The sequence below is a fragment of the Balaenoptera physalus genome, assembly GCF_965194825.1.
Source record: "Balaenoptera physalus genome assembly, chromosome: 4".
Classification (NCBI taxonomy): Eukaryota; Metazoa; Chordata; class Mammalia; order Artiodactyla; family Balaenopteridae; genus Balaenoptera; species Balaenoptera physalus.
Genome location: NC_138891.1, coordinates 123568486 through 123581554, shown reverse-complemented (window position 1 = coordinate 123581554; position 13069 = coordinate 123568486). Strand labels below are relative to the sequence as shown.

The 13069-nt window shown below is 35.1% G+C and overlaps 1 long non-coding RNA gene across 1 annotated transcript; it reads left to right on the top strand.

The window, feature by feature from the left end:
• The first annotated feature begins 4532 nt into the window (after positions 1-4532).
• LOC309660431 lies at positions 4533-11627 on the top strand. The gene is made up of 2 exons (XR_014263397.1): positions 4533-11211; positions 11517-11627. It is a non-coding gene; the product is annotated as an uncharacterized lncRNA (long non-coding RNA).
• The last annotated feature ends 1442 nt before the right edge of the window (positions 11628-13069 follow it).

The window sequence follows — 13069 nt, the reverse complement described above, 5'->3', positions numbered from 1 at the left end:
TCAACCTCTAAAAAAGAAGCTCCACTGAGGTGGAAGTAAGTAATTTTTCTGCTTCAACAACTAGGAATATTTTTATTTAAGGGGAGAAGAGTAAGTTTTGCAACCAAAATAGTAATGGGGAGGCAAGATATGGTCAGTCTTATCTTAATTATTGACAATGGACCTGAGAGGTTAGCTTTCCAAGGCCTGGGTAGTTTGCAAGAGTCATTTAATCAATATTTGTCTGTAAAGTTGTTTTTTGTTTTTTTTTATGAAAAGAGACTGACTTGAATATGTTGAGGTACATAAATATTTAAAGTTAAATATAAAAAATTCCAGATGGTTATCTGAATCACTGGCTTATTATCTATATATTAGCCTGTAGTTCTTTTTGCTGCAGCTGTAATTCTTAGAAAAAATCAGAGATTGGCAAAATAATGTGAAACTTTTAAGTTATAACCTTTTAACTGAAATGATCATTTGGATATTGTAGATGAATTATGATAGATGCATTCAGGTTTGTGAAGGATTAGAGTCAATTAATAATGTATTTTGCATTCAATATGGTATTCTATACACTTAAAACTAAGATTTTTGAATCTTTCAGGAAAAAGACAGAAATGTTACAAGGGTTCAATTGGTTTTACCAGGCAGGTAACTCAGAATCTTTCATTGAAGTATATAAACAACATGATGTTTGGGGTTTAGGAGTTTAAATATTGCTATATTTACAAGGACCATGGAAACAAGAGAGAGTTTTAAAGCTAATTAATAAAGATGATTTTAAGATTATATATACATTAATGCCACGAATAAGAATAAAATACAGCTTTACTTTAACAAAAAATCTTGAGTTATTATTTGTTTCTTTATGGTCCATAAATGTGAACAAATATAAAAGAAAATAGAACAATTAAATCAGTTATTTTGAATCTTAGGATAATAAAAAATATTAGATGAAGGCAACCTATTTGTCCATCCTTGACTTGAAATGGTAAATCTATACAATAGCTTTCACCCCAAGATTTTCAAATTAGAGTAAGCATCCATGGGGTAATATGTAAATACAGACTATTCTCTTTATCTGTGGCAGTTATGTTTTATGAAATTACTATGAACACCAGTTTGGCAAATACTGCACCTTGTTCCTAGGGAAAATACAGAGTTCGGTTGCTGTGACACTCTGGTCACAACATTTTCATCAACCTTGTACACAACCTTATTTTATGCATGTTTCTGTTTAAAGACACTTTAATACATTATTCAATACTATATTAATATACTTATATTAATTATAATATTTTATATAGTCATATTATTATTAATATATATTAATAATAATATTTAATATATTCATGATATATATTATATATAATATATTTAATATATTATTTAATATATATATGCATGATATATATATTATATATATAATGAATATATTTTATGTATTCATTAACATTGGACTCAGGGCCAACAGCCATATGTCTCATGGCTGAATAAAGCCTATCTAACACATGTATTTTCTCAAGAAGGCACATCACAGTTTTCTTGCACTTAGGAAAATTAGACAGCACTTTAACACTATGCATGGGGCTGATTTGAAACAGAGAACTCAATGACACAAAAAACAAAAGATGCAGAAAATGTGGCACTAACTAGACCTCAAAAAGGACACTTGTTCACAGCATGAGAAGCCAGCATGTGCCCTTGTTCCACATCAGCTGGGAAGGTGCATGCTGGACAACTCAGATTTTTTTTTACTGCCCTGGGCATGTCTGTGAATGACTCTGAAAGTGCTGGGAATATGGATTTAGAGGTGTCATATGAATTTTAGCAAACAGGCAAATTTGCAAATACAAAATTTATGGATAATGAGGACTGACTGTATCTCTCCCTCTATGCTGCCTGTCCCTGATAATAAAGCTCTAAATGTCACCAAACTTGGGTCCGGTCACCCACTCAGCAGTAAAGCCAACCTACTGACATGAGGTTGTGGTGAAGGAAAGTGCAGTGTTTATTGCAAGGCCAAGCAAGGAGAATAGGCAGCTAGTGCTCAAAAGGCCCAGAGTCCTAGATAGATTTCAGGGAAGGGTTTTTAAAGGCAAGGTGAAGGAGAAAGTCACAGGGTGTGTGATCAGCTTGAGCACGACTCTCTGCCTGGTTGATGGTGAGGTAACAGGGTGATGTCATAGGGGTTAACGTCACCAATCCTCAGGCTCCAGCTGGTCTGGGGGTTATGTGTACATGGTCAGCATTCAGTTGCTTCTCCCATCTGGTAAGGGTTTTAGTATCTGTAAAACAACTCTGGAATGTATTTCAGACACATACCTGTTATCTATGTCCTTCAGAAAGTATAAAAGAGTCTGTGATTCTACTATATGGCTGATCTATTGTTTAAATTTTTACCAGTTCTCCTGGCTCAAAGGCTATCTTTTGTTACTACCTGTTCACATTCTTCCAATCATTTGTGACTCAGAGGAGGTCTGGGAGAGTAAAGCTTTTCTACAAACAAGAGGCGAGCAGAGGACATGGCAGGGGGCGAGGGGGGTGGTCTGTTCTGGGAAGGCCCCATGGGGTCCTGCTCAGTTACACAATGAACTTGGCCAGTTAGAATTTATGTAATTGTCAAAAGCACTTGAATGACTTCAAAATTTTAGAAAGTGAAAAACATACATGTTAAGAGGAAATTACTGTGAGCTATATCATTAATAAAGACTAAAAACCGTTAGCAACTAAAACTAAGCTACACATCTATAAACTTTTCTCCTATTTAAATTAGATATGAGGGTTTTGTTGTTGTTGTTGTTTCTTTCTTTTGTTTTTGTTTTTGCTTTTATTAGGGGGCAGCAAATGGAAGGATTATGGAAAGATTGACCTAAAACTTGCATTTCTGGCCCATAGCAGGTCCGTAGGTGAAATCAATTATTATTGTATTGAATTGGGGCTGCCATCTGTACCTGACTGATAGTAAACCTATTTGGTAGAGACCATCAGGGAGACTGCAAAAATGCTTTTGAAGCCATTATTGCTCAAGTTTTCCTATTTCAAACTGGCAACAGCTAAAGTCATAATATGCTGCAGTCCTCTGGTGTGAATGTTTCTTAAGAGCAAGTGCCAATTAACTTATTAAGATACCTGTGTATATTTGTAGGCCACTGATTTTAAAGAGATTCTTAAAGTATAGGCATCATTCTATAATCGGTTTTCAAAGTGATTGATATACCCTTATATGTGACTATAAAGCAAGTCAGGGACATTACTAAAATCTGTTAGTAGAATCTTAGGGACTTGAAAATCATTTCTGAGTTATTTATAATCCTTAATAAAAATTTAGGAAATGCAGGAATCTGGGGATTGTAAGTGGTGAATTTAAGGGGCAAAAATGAGTCCATTTGGGGATAACACTAAATACTAAGAAATGACTATGAAAGAAAAAAGAACCTTTTTAAAAAATGTTTCAAAGATTCTTTGAAAAAAATATCTTTTCATATTCCAAAGGGAATATGGAATATAAAATTCAGAGATACAGTGGCAGGAACAAAGGAGATGAAAGTGAAAGGGGGAATTTCCAGATAATCAAGGTAGTTTGACCACATGTGGTGATCTCCTCTCCTATTCAGTACTGAAATACAGAAAAGAAGCTTTCAAAAAGTGAAAGTCAATATGTACAAATCCTAATGGGATTTCAACATGTTTTTTGGACATCAGCTGACTTAAAGAAAGGGAAGGGACAACTTAAGAGTGAACTGATCCCATCAAAGCCCAAAAAGGTTCAACACCTGTGGGCATCAGGTAGCTTGAAAACAGGATGGAAGACAGGGAGCTTGAAGTTGAGATTGAAAAGAAAAGATGGAGGGCTCTAGAAGGATCAAGAAAGAAAATTGAAATTGAAAAGTTATCTGATATATTGAGCATTTGGAAAATAATATTCCTAAAAAGTGTTTGACAGATTTGATGGAACAGATAAGTGAAACCTATATGATTAGAAAAAATGAATCATAATTATAGGCCTATGTGACTCATTGGAGAATAACATTGACATAGTCTAACAATTTACATAGTCCAAGGATATACTCACTCATAATTCGATACAAAATTGAAATTCTATCTGAATTTTGGATGAAGGTAAGTGGTAAGGATCTATCCTCAAATAACTTGACAGGAGGACAACAGTTATCTGAAACTAATAATTTAAGATGAGACACCAGAAACATATTATTCAGAAATGTGGACCTAATATCTGATAAAAGAGTTGAAATATTTGAAAGTATTTTTTACTACTACTAGAAGCCTGGGGTGGAGAGAAGCAAAAGCAGAACATATAGAAAAAAACCCATTTTTACTATAAGCCTATTAACATTTAATTTTTTTTTTTTTTAATGCACTTGAATGTGTTACTTTGCTAAAATAAGTATGAAACAAAAACAATAATGTCAGGAAGGGGATTTGGGCAATTGCCTATAAGTGGTTAATGATATCACTGGTACAATTTTATAGGTCCAGTGTCAGGACAAAAACCCCGTCTTCATATATATAATATGTATATATATATATATCCTCCATTTTAGGCTTCTTTCATTAATTTCAGTTCTGTATTCCATTGTTTGACTGTGAGTGCCCCTAAAGCCATTTACCAACTGCTACCTCTGCTAAATCAAGTCCTTTCCCTTTTGTAAAACTACATCTATTTTTCCTATATGAGGCCTGTATACACCAACTTGGACTTAAAACTTCCCACCATGGATTTTTGCCTTTGCATTTGCCATCTTGAATGTCCTTTTTAATCTTTTTCTCTCAACTGCATCTTAAACAGCACTTGGGATTCTGTTCAAATCATTCCAAGAAACCCTCTTGGACCGTTTCAGTCCTCAAGTGACTATTCCTCCTGTGTGCATCAGTGCTCTTTGAGTGGCTTGTGTCATACATCCAATTCAAACCGCTTTAAGGATAAAAGGGATTTATCAGCGGACATCCCTGGAGAAGTCCAGTAGTGAAAGAGACTCTAGGCATAGCTGGATGCAGGAATACCTCTCTCAACATTTCAACCCTGCTTTCTTTAGTCTTAACTTTATTCTCAGAAGGCTTTTCTTAACTGAGTGGCAACAATGGGCACAAAGACCTCCCTAATTTTCTCCTACCAGCCTATAACCCACACAAAAATAGTTCCATCTACATTGTTCCAGTAAATCAGGACACAGATTTTCATTGGTGCTGCTTGAGGTAGTGTGGCCAAGGAGAAAGATATGGTACTTAACCAGGCAGGAGCCACGTACACACCGCTGGACTTGGGGCCTCTTTGTGCTCTTATTTAATCACTGGATCTGATGTAGAAAGAGGTACATTCCCAAAGGAAAATTGAGCTGAAAAAAACAGATTTCAACCATAGGTCCCTCCTCTAGCCTCCTGTATTTCTGGTCTATAGCATCTGACATTTAGCATTTACCTTATATCACTATAACTACTCTGTATCCACCCACGTATGTTTATGAATGCATATGTATTTTCTCATCTAGAACAGTAGGCTATATTTTATAGTTATTTTTTATACCTAACAACCAGTCCAGTGATCTGTGCATAATTAGAGTTCAATAAACATTTGTGGGTAATGCAGAATTATAGGGAAGGATGTCTAGTAATTAATCAGTATATGTTATGCCAACTTGTGTGTGAAAGCGTATGATGGGGAGATGTTTAATACATATCACATCCCTCAGTATAAAGATCTGTTCTGAAGAAATGTTATGTACAGAAAGTCTAACCTATTAGGCTGTGGCTCTATTCTCCTAAAGACCAAAAATTGATTTAGTTTGTCAAACTGCATATAAACAGGCAGAAAATAATTCTGACCTTATGCAACCACAGTGCATGGTATTTGTGAAACCAAAAGTTTTAAAGAAACACATCATCTAATAAACTGGAAATGGTGGTGACATTTTATAGCTTAAATGTGAAATGAAAGGGCATTTTATCGACATTCATGATGTTCTAAAAACAAAGGAAATTACATTGTATAAACTACATTAAGGAGCCAACCCGTGTTTCTCCACATTGTTGATTATTCATGAAGCCTCTGGATGGGTCTCAGCTGGCTCATACACTGCCCTGCCCTGCTCATCTCTACACCCTGCTCAGTAGCCTGCTCTCACTTGGTCACATGAAAGCAGCCAACCTCATCCTCCAGCTTGGCCTGAGCCACCTCTGTGGCTTCTGAAGCCTGCTCACAGCTCAGGGTTCTCTGACTCTGACTTTAGCTGAGACCCGAGTGGCTCCTCATCTCAGGCTTTGCTGTAAGTCAATTGAACTGGGAGTTTGGTGTGGGCTGAAAACTCTTAAATTCTATGGCCTGGTCTCTCCTATTTAAATCCAAGGGAGGATAGGCCTGCAGGAAACGTATCAAAGGACCTGGAGGAGACAGAGATGCAGAAGCTGTCTAGTGTGAGATTGATGATCAAGCTGAGAGATGACTGGGAGAAAGTGGGAGGGGGACTGCTAAAGAACAGGGAGACTGTGAGGCAACAGAGTAGGACTGGGGAAACCACGCATGAAGTGACCTCATGGCACATGGTGCGCTGCAGATGTTCTCAAAGTGTGGTCTGGGGACCCCTGTTGTTCCAAGACCCTTGCGTTTGCATCTAAGAGGTCAAGCTTATGTATTTTCATAATAATACTAAGATATTATTTGCCTTTTCCATTCTCAATCTCTCAGGAACATGCAATGTATTTTTCTTGAGACTCATGGCATGATGATGTCATCCATTTGAAGGCTAATGGATTGCGAGCTTACATGTCTTGGGTTTTAAAATTTTCTCCGTTCAAACATCCAATACAGCAAACATCCAGAGATATAAGTTATATAAACAAAAGCTCTTTGGGTTCCTCAATACGGGCATTTCTAGCTTGTACAGTTCTGATATTCAGGAGTTTTCTATGCACACTGTACTGTTCAAAGTGAGAGTAGCTTGTAATTTTTAAAAAACTTTTATTGGAGTATAGTTGATTTACAATGTGGTGTTAGTTTCAGGTGTGCAGCAAAGTGAATCAGTTATACATATACATATATCCAGTCTTTTTAGATTCTTTTCCCATATAGGCCATTACAGAGTATTGAGTAGAGTTCCCTGTGCTATACAGTAAGTCATTATTAGTCTTCTGTTTTATATACTATTGCAGTGTGTATATGTCAATCCCAATCTTCCAGTTTATCCCTCCCTCCCCTTTACCCCCTGGTAACCTTAAGTTTGTTTTCTACATCTGTAACTCTACTTCTGTTTTGTAGATAAGTTCATTTGTAAACTTTTTTAGATTCCACATGTAAGTGATATCATATGATTATTTGTAATTTTGAAAGTGTAAAGGTATCCTTAGACAAAGTCTGTACAGAAAAATGGATTTTTGTTCTAGGAGACAGTTCTGACCCTATGATCCTACAGAATTTATTTACTGTCCCTTGTTTCCTGATGTAAAGAGGCCATAAGTATCTCTGTTCAGTCAACCTCATAGACTAATTGTGGATGTTTCTAACCATTAAGATCATAGAAATGAAAAAAAAACTTAGTAACAGTAAATCTTAATGATACACTACTGCTAATAACAGCTAACATATGGGTACTCCTTATATGACAAGTACTGTTCTTAGCAAATGATGCCTACTAACTTATTTAGTCTTACTTTATGAAATAAATATGATTATTACCCACATTTCACATTTAATGAAAAGTTAAGTAACTTTTAAAAAATTAATAACTTTTTTAGGGCAATTTTAGGTTCACAGAAAAATTTGGCAGGGAATATAGACAGTTCCTATATACCCACAGTCGACCTCCAACACAACCTCCCTAACTATCAGCATTTTCCATCCGAGTGGTATATTTTGTACAAAAAAAATAAACTTACATTGACACATCATCACCCAGTGCCCATAGTTTACATTTGGGTTCACCTTTGGTGTTGTACATTCTAAGGGTTTTGACAGATGTATCAGGACATGTACACACCATTGATGTATCATATAGAATAGTTTCACTACACTAAAAATCCTCCGTTCTACCTATCCATCTGTCCCTCTCCTCTAGTTCCTATCAAACATTCATCTTTTTGCCTCCTCCATAGCTTTGACTTTTTAGAATGTCATATAATTGGAATCATACAGTATGTGGCCTTTTCAGACTGGTTCTTTCAGTTAGTAAAATTCATTTAAGTCTCCTCCAAGTCTTTTCATGGCTTGATAGCTCATTTCTTTCCATCACTGCATAAAATTCTGTTGTCTGAATGTACTACAGAGTATCTGTCCACCCACCTACTGAAGGACATCTTGGTTGCTTCCAAGTGTTGACAATTATGAATAAAGCTGCTATAAATATCCATGTTTAGGTTTTTATGTGGACATAAGTTTTCAATTCATTTGGGTAGGTAAATACCACGGAGCTTGATTGCTGGATAATATGGTAAGAGTATACTTAGCTTTGTCAGAAACTGCCAAACCATCTTCCAAAGTAGTCTTACCATTTTGCATTCCCACTAACATTGAATGAAAGTTCTTGTTGTTAAATAACTTTTTAACTTGTTCAATGGCAAAAGCTAATAAGTGGCTGAGGCAGGATTTGAATCTAGTAGTAGGTTGACTGACCTCAGAATTTAAAGAAAAAAAAAAACAAGCAATTTACTATATACACTTTTAACTCCCACTCCCACCCCCACCCCAATACACACACACACAGGGAAAACTGACTCAAGCTCCAAGCTCACTGATAATTTCAGAAACTACTGCTTTGTCCAGTTGGAATAGACCAGAAAACTCTGTAACTGTATTCCAAGAACAAGATAAGAGATATTGCCTACAAAATGCCACTGAACCAATCCCTGCAGTTTCACACGCAATATATTCACAAATACCTAGGAAATAATATTACAGCTCCAAAACTTCTGCTAATTACATAAAATAAGATTCTTTTTTATGATTTTTTTAGTAATTAAGGGGGAACTTGACATAAAGTAACTTAAAAAAAGAGCTTCAACAACCTAAAAGTCCTTCAACAGATGGACGGATAAAGAAGATGTGGTATGTATATACAATGGGATATTATTTAGCCATAAAAAAGAATGAAAAAATAATGTCATTTGTGGTAACATGGATAGACCTAGAGATTATCAGAGCAAGTGAAGTAAGTCTGACAGAGAAAGACAAATATCATATGATATCACTTATATGTGGAATTTAAAAAAAATTATAGAAATGAACTTATTTTCAAAAGAGAAATAGACTCACAAACATAGAAAACAAACTTATGGTTACAAAAGGGGAAAGGGAAGGAGGGATAAATTAGGAATTTGGGATTAACAGATACTACTACATATAAGGTAGATAAACAACAAGGACCTACTGTATAGCACAGGGAATTATATTCAATATATTGTAATAATAACCTATAATGGAAAATAATCTGAAAAAGAATATATATACATGTATATATATTCACATGTATAACTGAATCACTTTGCTGTATACCTGAAACATTGTAAGTCAATTCTATTTCAATAAAGAAAAAAGAAATAAATAGCTTCAAATACCTAATAGTGATTCATTACTGAATGGAAACAGATTGGGAAGAATGAGAGTGAGTAGAAACACTCAGACTTCCTTTCTTTGGTCTATGAAGTAAGAATTATGCATTTTATGAAGATACCACAAAGTATTTTTGAAGACATATACCATACAAAAGTATTCTATAAAGTCTTTTCACTCACTTTCATTTTTTTCATTTTGTATTTTTATGCTTTTGACCTGTCAGTAATATATTCCATGACGAGAAAGAACTAAAAAAGTGGCTCCTGTCTTCTCTCCTTTCTTCTCTTTCCCATCATGGAAATATAGATAAATCTTCAAGAGAAAAAGAAAATAAGTGTATGTCTGTTATGAGGTTTGGGGAAACAGTAAATTGCAAAGGTAGCCTAATTGGTGCCCACTCATCAATCACCCTCCACTCTAACACAGAAAAAACACTAAAATTTGAAGAACTCTTTGAAAGCTGACTTAATACAATATGGTTGTTGATGTCTAATGGCCTTTTCTAGCTTGTGCTGGATGATTGAGCTCTCTGCCAGCTGCTCACTCCCTGCAAGAATTGGGAAGTAAAAGACAATGCCTCATTCCCAAGATTTCTTTCTCACCCTAGGAAGTTTGCCTGGGTCACGTCTAGTTCACACCTTTCCCCTCAGCATTTATCCTGAACTTTTCATCTTTTAATAAAGCAGTTTTATTAGTGGTTGCAAGGAGGTGTTGGTAGAACTTCACTTGTATTCCAATTCCTGCCAGAGTCTCCTTCAGTGATATGTGAGGTGCATGTACAGTGAATAGACAAAGCTAACTAGTGGTTGAATCTCATCATGACCAGCAATAACTTTTCACTCTTTTCCCAGAAGTTGCCAGTGGCAGGATACCTAAGGCTTCCTTTTTAAGGTGGGGAGTTACAAAATTGCTTACAAACTGTCAAGAATAATTGCAGCAGAAAGATTTAAACAAGGAAGGAAGACTTTATTCAAGACTATTGCAGTAGGGGAGAGAGGCTGAACTCAACTCCACTGAAACAAAAGGCAGGAACATTTCTAAGCACTGGAAAAATTAGTGGAAAAGTATTGGAGGGAATTAGGGAACAGGTGGCATCTGTGTTTGCTAACTGTCTCTTATTGGAAGTTAGGCTCCTACTCTCCCACAGAGACTGAGAGTTAGGGCAACCAATCAGTGAGGTCAGTAAGAAACATGACAAATTATAGCTTAGCTAAATGGGAAATAAGTGTGGGAAATAGAGGCTGGGCAGTCCTGCCATAGAGCATATAGAGAGTAATTCATATACTCTTCATACAAATGTTAATGTTCGATGAAAGTTTGATTTCTGAATTTCCATGTCTCAAGTTCAAGGCAAATTTGTAACTTGCACCAAATATCTGTTAACATTTTCCATTCACCATAGGCAAGTAATGAAATCATGGACCATGAAGCAACAACAATAACAAAACAAAAACAAAGACAAAAATTTGCTAGAGAATCACCATCTCTTCAAAAATGAATTAACTATTTAGAGAAGTTATAGCTGATGATGTTTATGTACTACTACTAACTGTGATTTACTTATCATTTTACAAAGCATGAAGTTTTATTTTAACCAAATGCCTATTCTTATAAAGTAAGTCCACTTATATTCAAGTTTTCTTAAACATGTATAAAGAATGAAAGGAGTATCCTTTTTTTTTTTTAATTAATTAATTAATTAATTTATGGCTGTGTTGGGTCTTCGTTTCTGTGCGAGGGCTTTCTCTAGTTGCGGCAAGCGGGGGCCACTCTTCATCGCGGTGCGCAGGCCTCTCACTATCGCGGCCTCTCTTGTTGCGGAGCACAGGCTCCAGACGCGCAGGCTCAGTAATTGTGGCTCACGGGCCTAGTTGCTCCGCGGCATGTGGAATCCTCCCAGACCAGGGCTCGAACCCGCGTCCCCTGCATTGGCAGGCAGACTCTCAACCACTGCGCCACCAGGGAAGCCCAGGAGTATCCATTTTTAATTGGGTAAATTTATATTTTGTTCTGCAGTGTTATACATTTGAGATGTAGAAATTTATATCATCTAATTTAATTTTAAAACTAAAATAAATGTAAATAAGAAGTAGCATGTCAAATCCTGAGTTGCAAATACTTTATCAAAGAAAGGTACTATATTTGCAAGAATAAGACAATAACTTTGAAAACACTGGGACTGAAATATATACTCATTTTAATATCAGACACAAAAATTTCAGAATATCTCTTTTTAGAAGAATTTGCTCGGAACTTATCCATTACATCAGCAACTTCTGATACAGCTTTTCTCAGTTGAAAACATAACGATCTGCAGACAATAGCTGTATATCAGTTAGCTTTTTCTGCATAATAAAAAGCCACCTCCAGTGGTTTAAAACAACTATTTTTTTGTTTAGCTTGAGATTCTGCCTTGGACTGATTTAGCTAATCTCTTTGAGACGTGCTCATACAGTTACTCTCAGCTGATGAAGTGACTGAGGCTAGATGGTCTATGACAGCCTCACTCACGTCTGTAGGTTGCCTGTGTCAGCTGGACCAATGAGGTTGATGTGGTCACCTGTCTCACAGCAACCAACAGACTAGCTTGGGCTCATTAAAATGGTCTCTAAAATAATTTTCTGTCTTAATCCATTCAGGCTGCTATAACAAAATATCACAGATAATATGTATTTGAAGAGGGCTTCAAGTATACGTTCTTAAAAAAATGGGAAAGGTAATAGAAAACAAAGTTAAGTACAAATTTGAACAAAGTTCAAATATGCATTTGAAAACAAGGAATGTTTGTAAATACAGGAAAGTTTACATGTGAAAGGGGACCATACATAGATAGATAGATAATATATTAATATAACATTTATTATATATTAATATGATGTATTAATTATAAAATATATACTAATAATACATAATTAATATATATTGGAAAAGGTAGAGTAAATCTGTAGGGAAACAAAGAGGTCATAAGTTTTTCTAGGGAATAAAACAATATTTTAGTTGAGTTTTTTACTCATAATTTATGACATAAAGTTCTGTTGATAACTGAATGAATTTTTTTTAATCACAGACACAAAATGCAGAGAAAAAGACAGGGTTAAATACACTGAGCTAAAAGGGTCTAGATGAACAATGATCTAAAAAATTTAGTACATACACTGAAAGAAAGATTAATTGACTTTGGGAATTCTCAGTCCAAATATATCTAGAAGATTTGTCATTGTAAATGAAGTAAATCCATTTATAAAATACATATTTCACTTACAAAAGTATTTAAATATAAATACAAAATATATTTTTAGGTCATATAAACTATATAAATAAAAATATTCATGTATGTATATATACACTGACTTCAGGGATCAATATATTTTCTAATTCCAAAGAAATCTAACATTTATATCAATTCAGAAATTTATACTAATATTTAAAGCCATCAACATCAATATTTTAGCAAATTAATTTATCATTTTTGTAAATATTTTTAATACTGAGAGGTCTGCCAAAAATGTATGAAGTGGAGGTTTC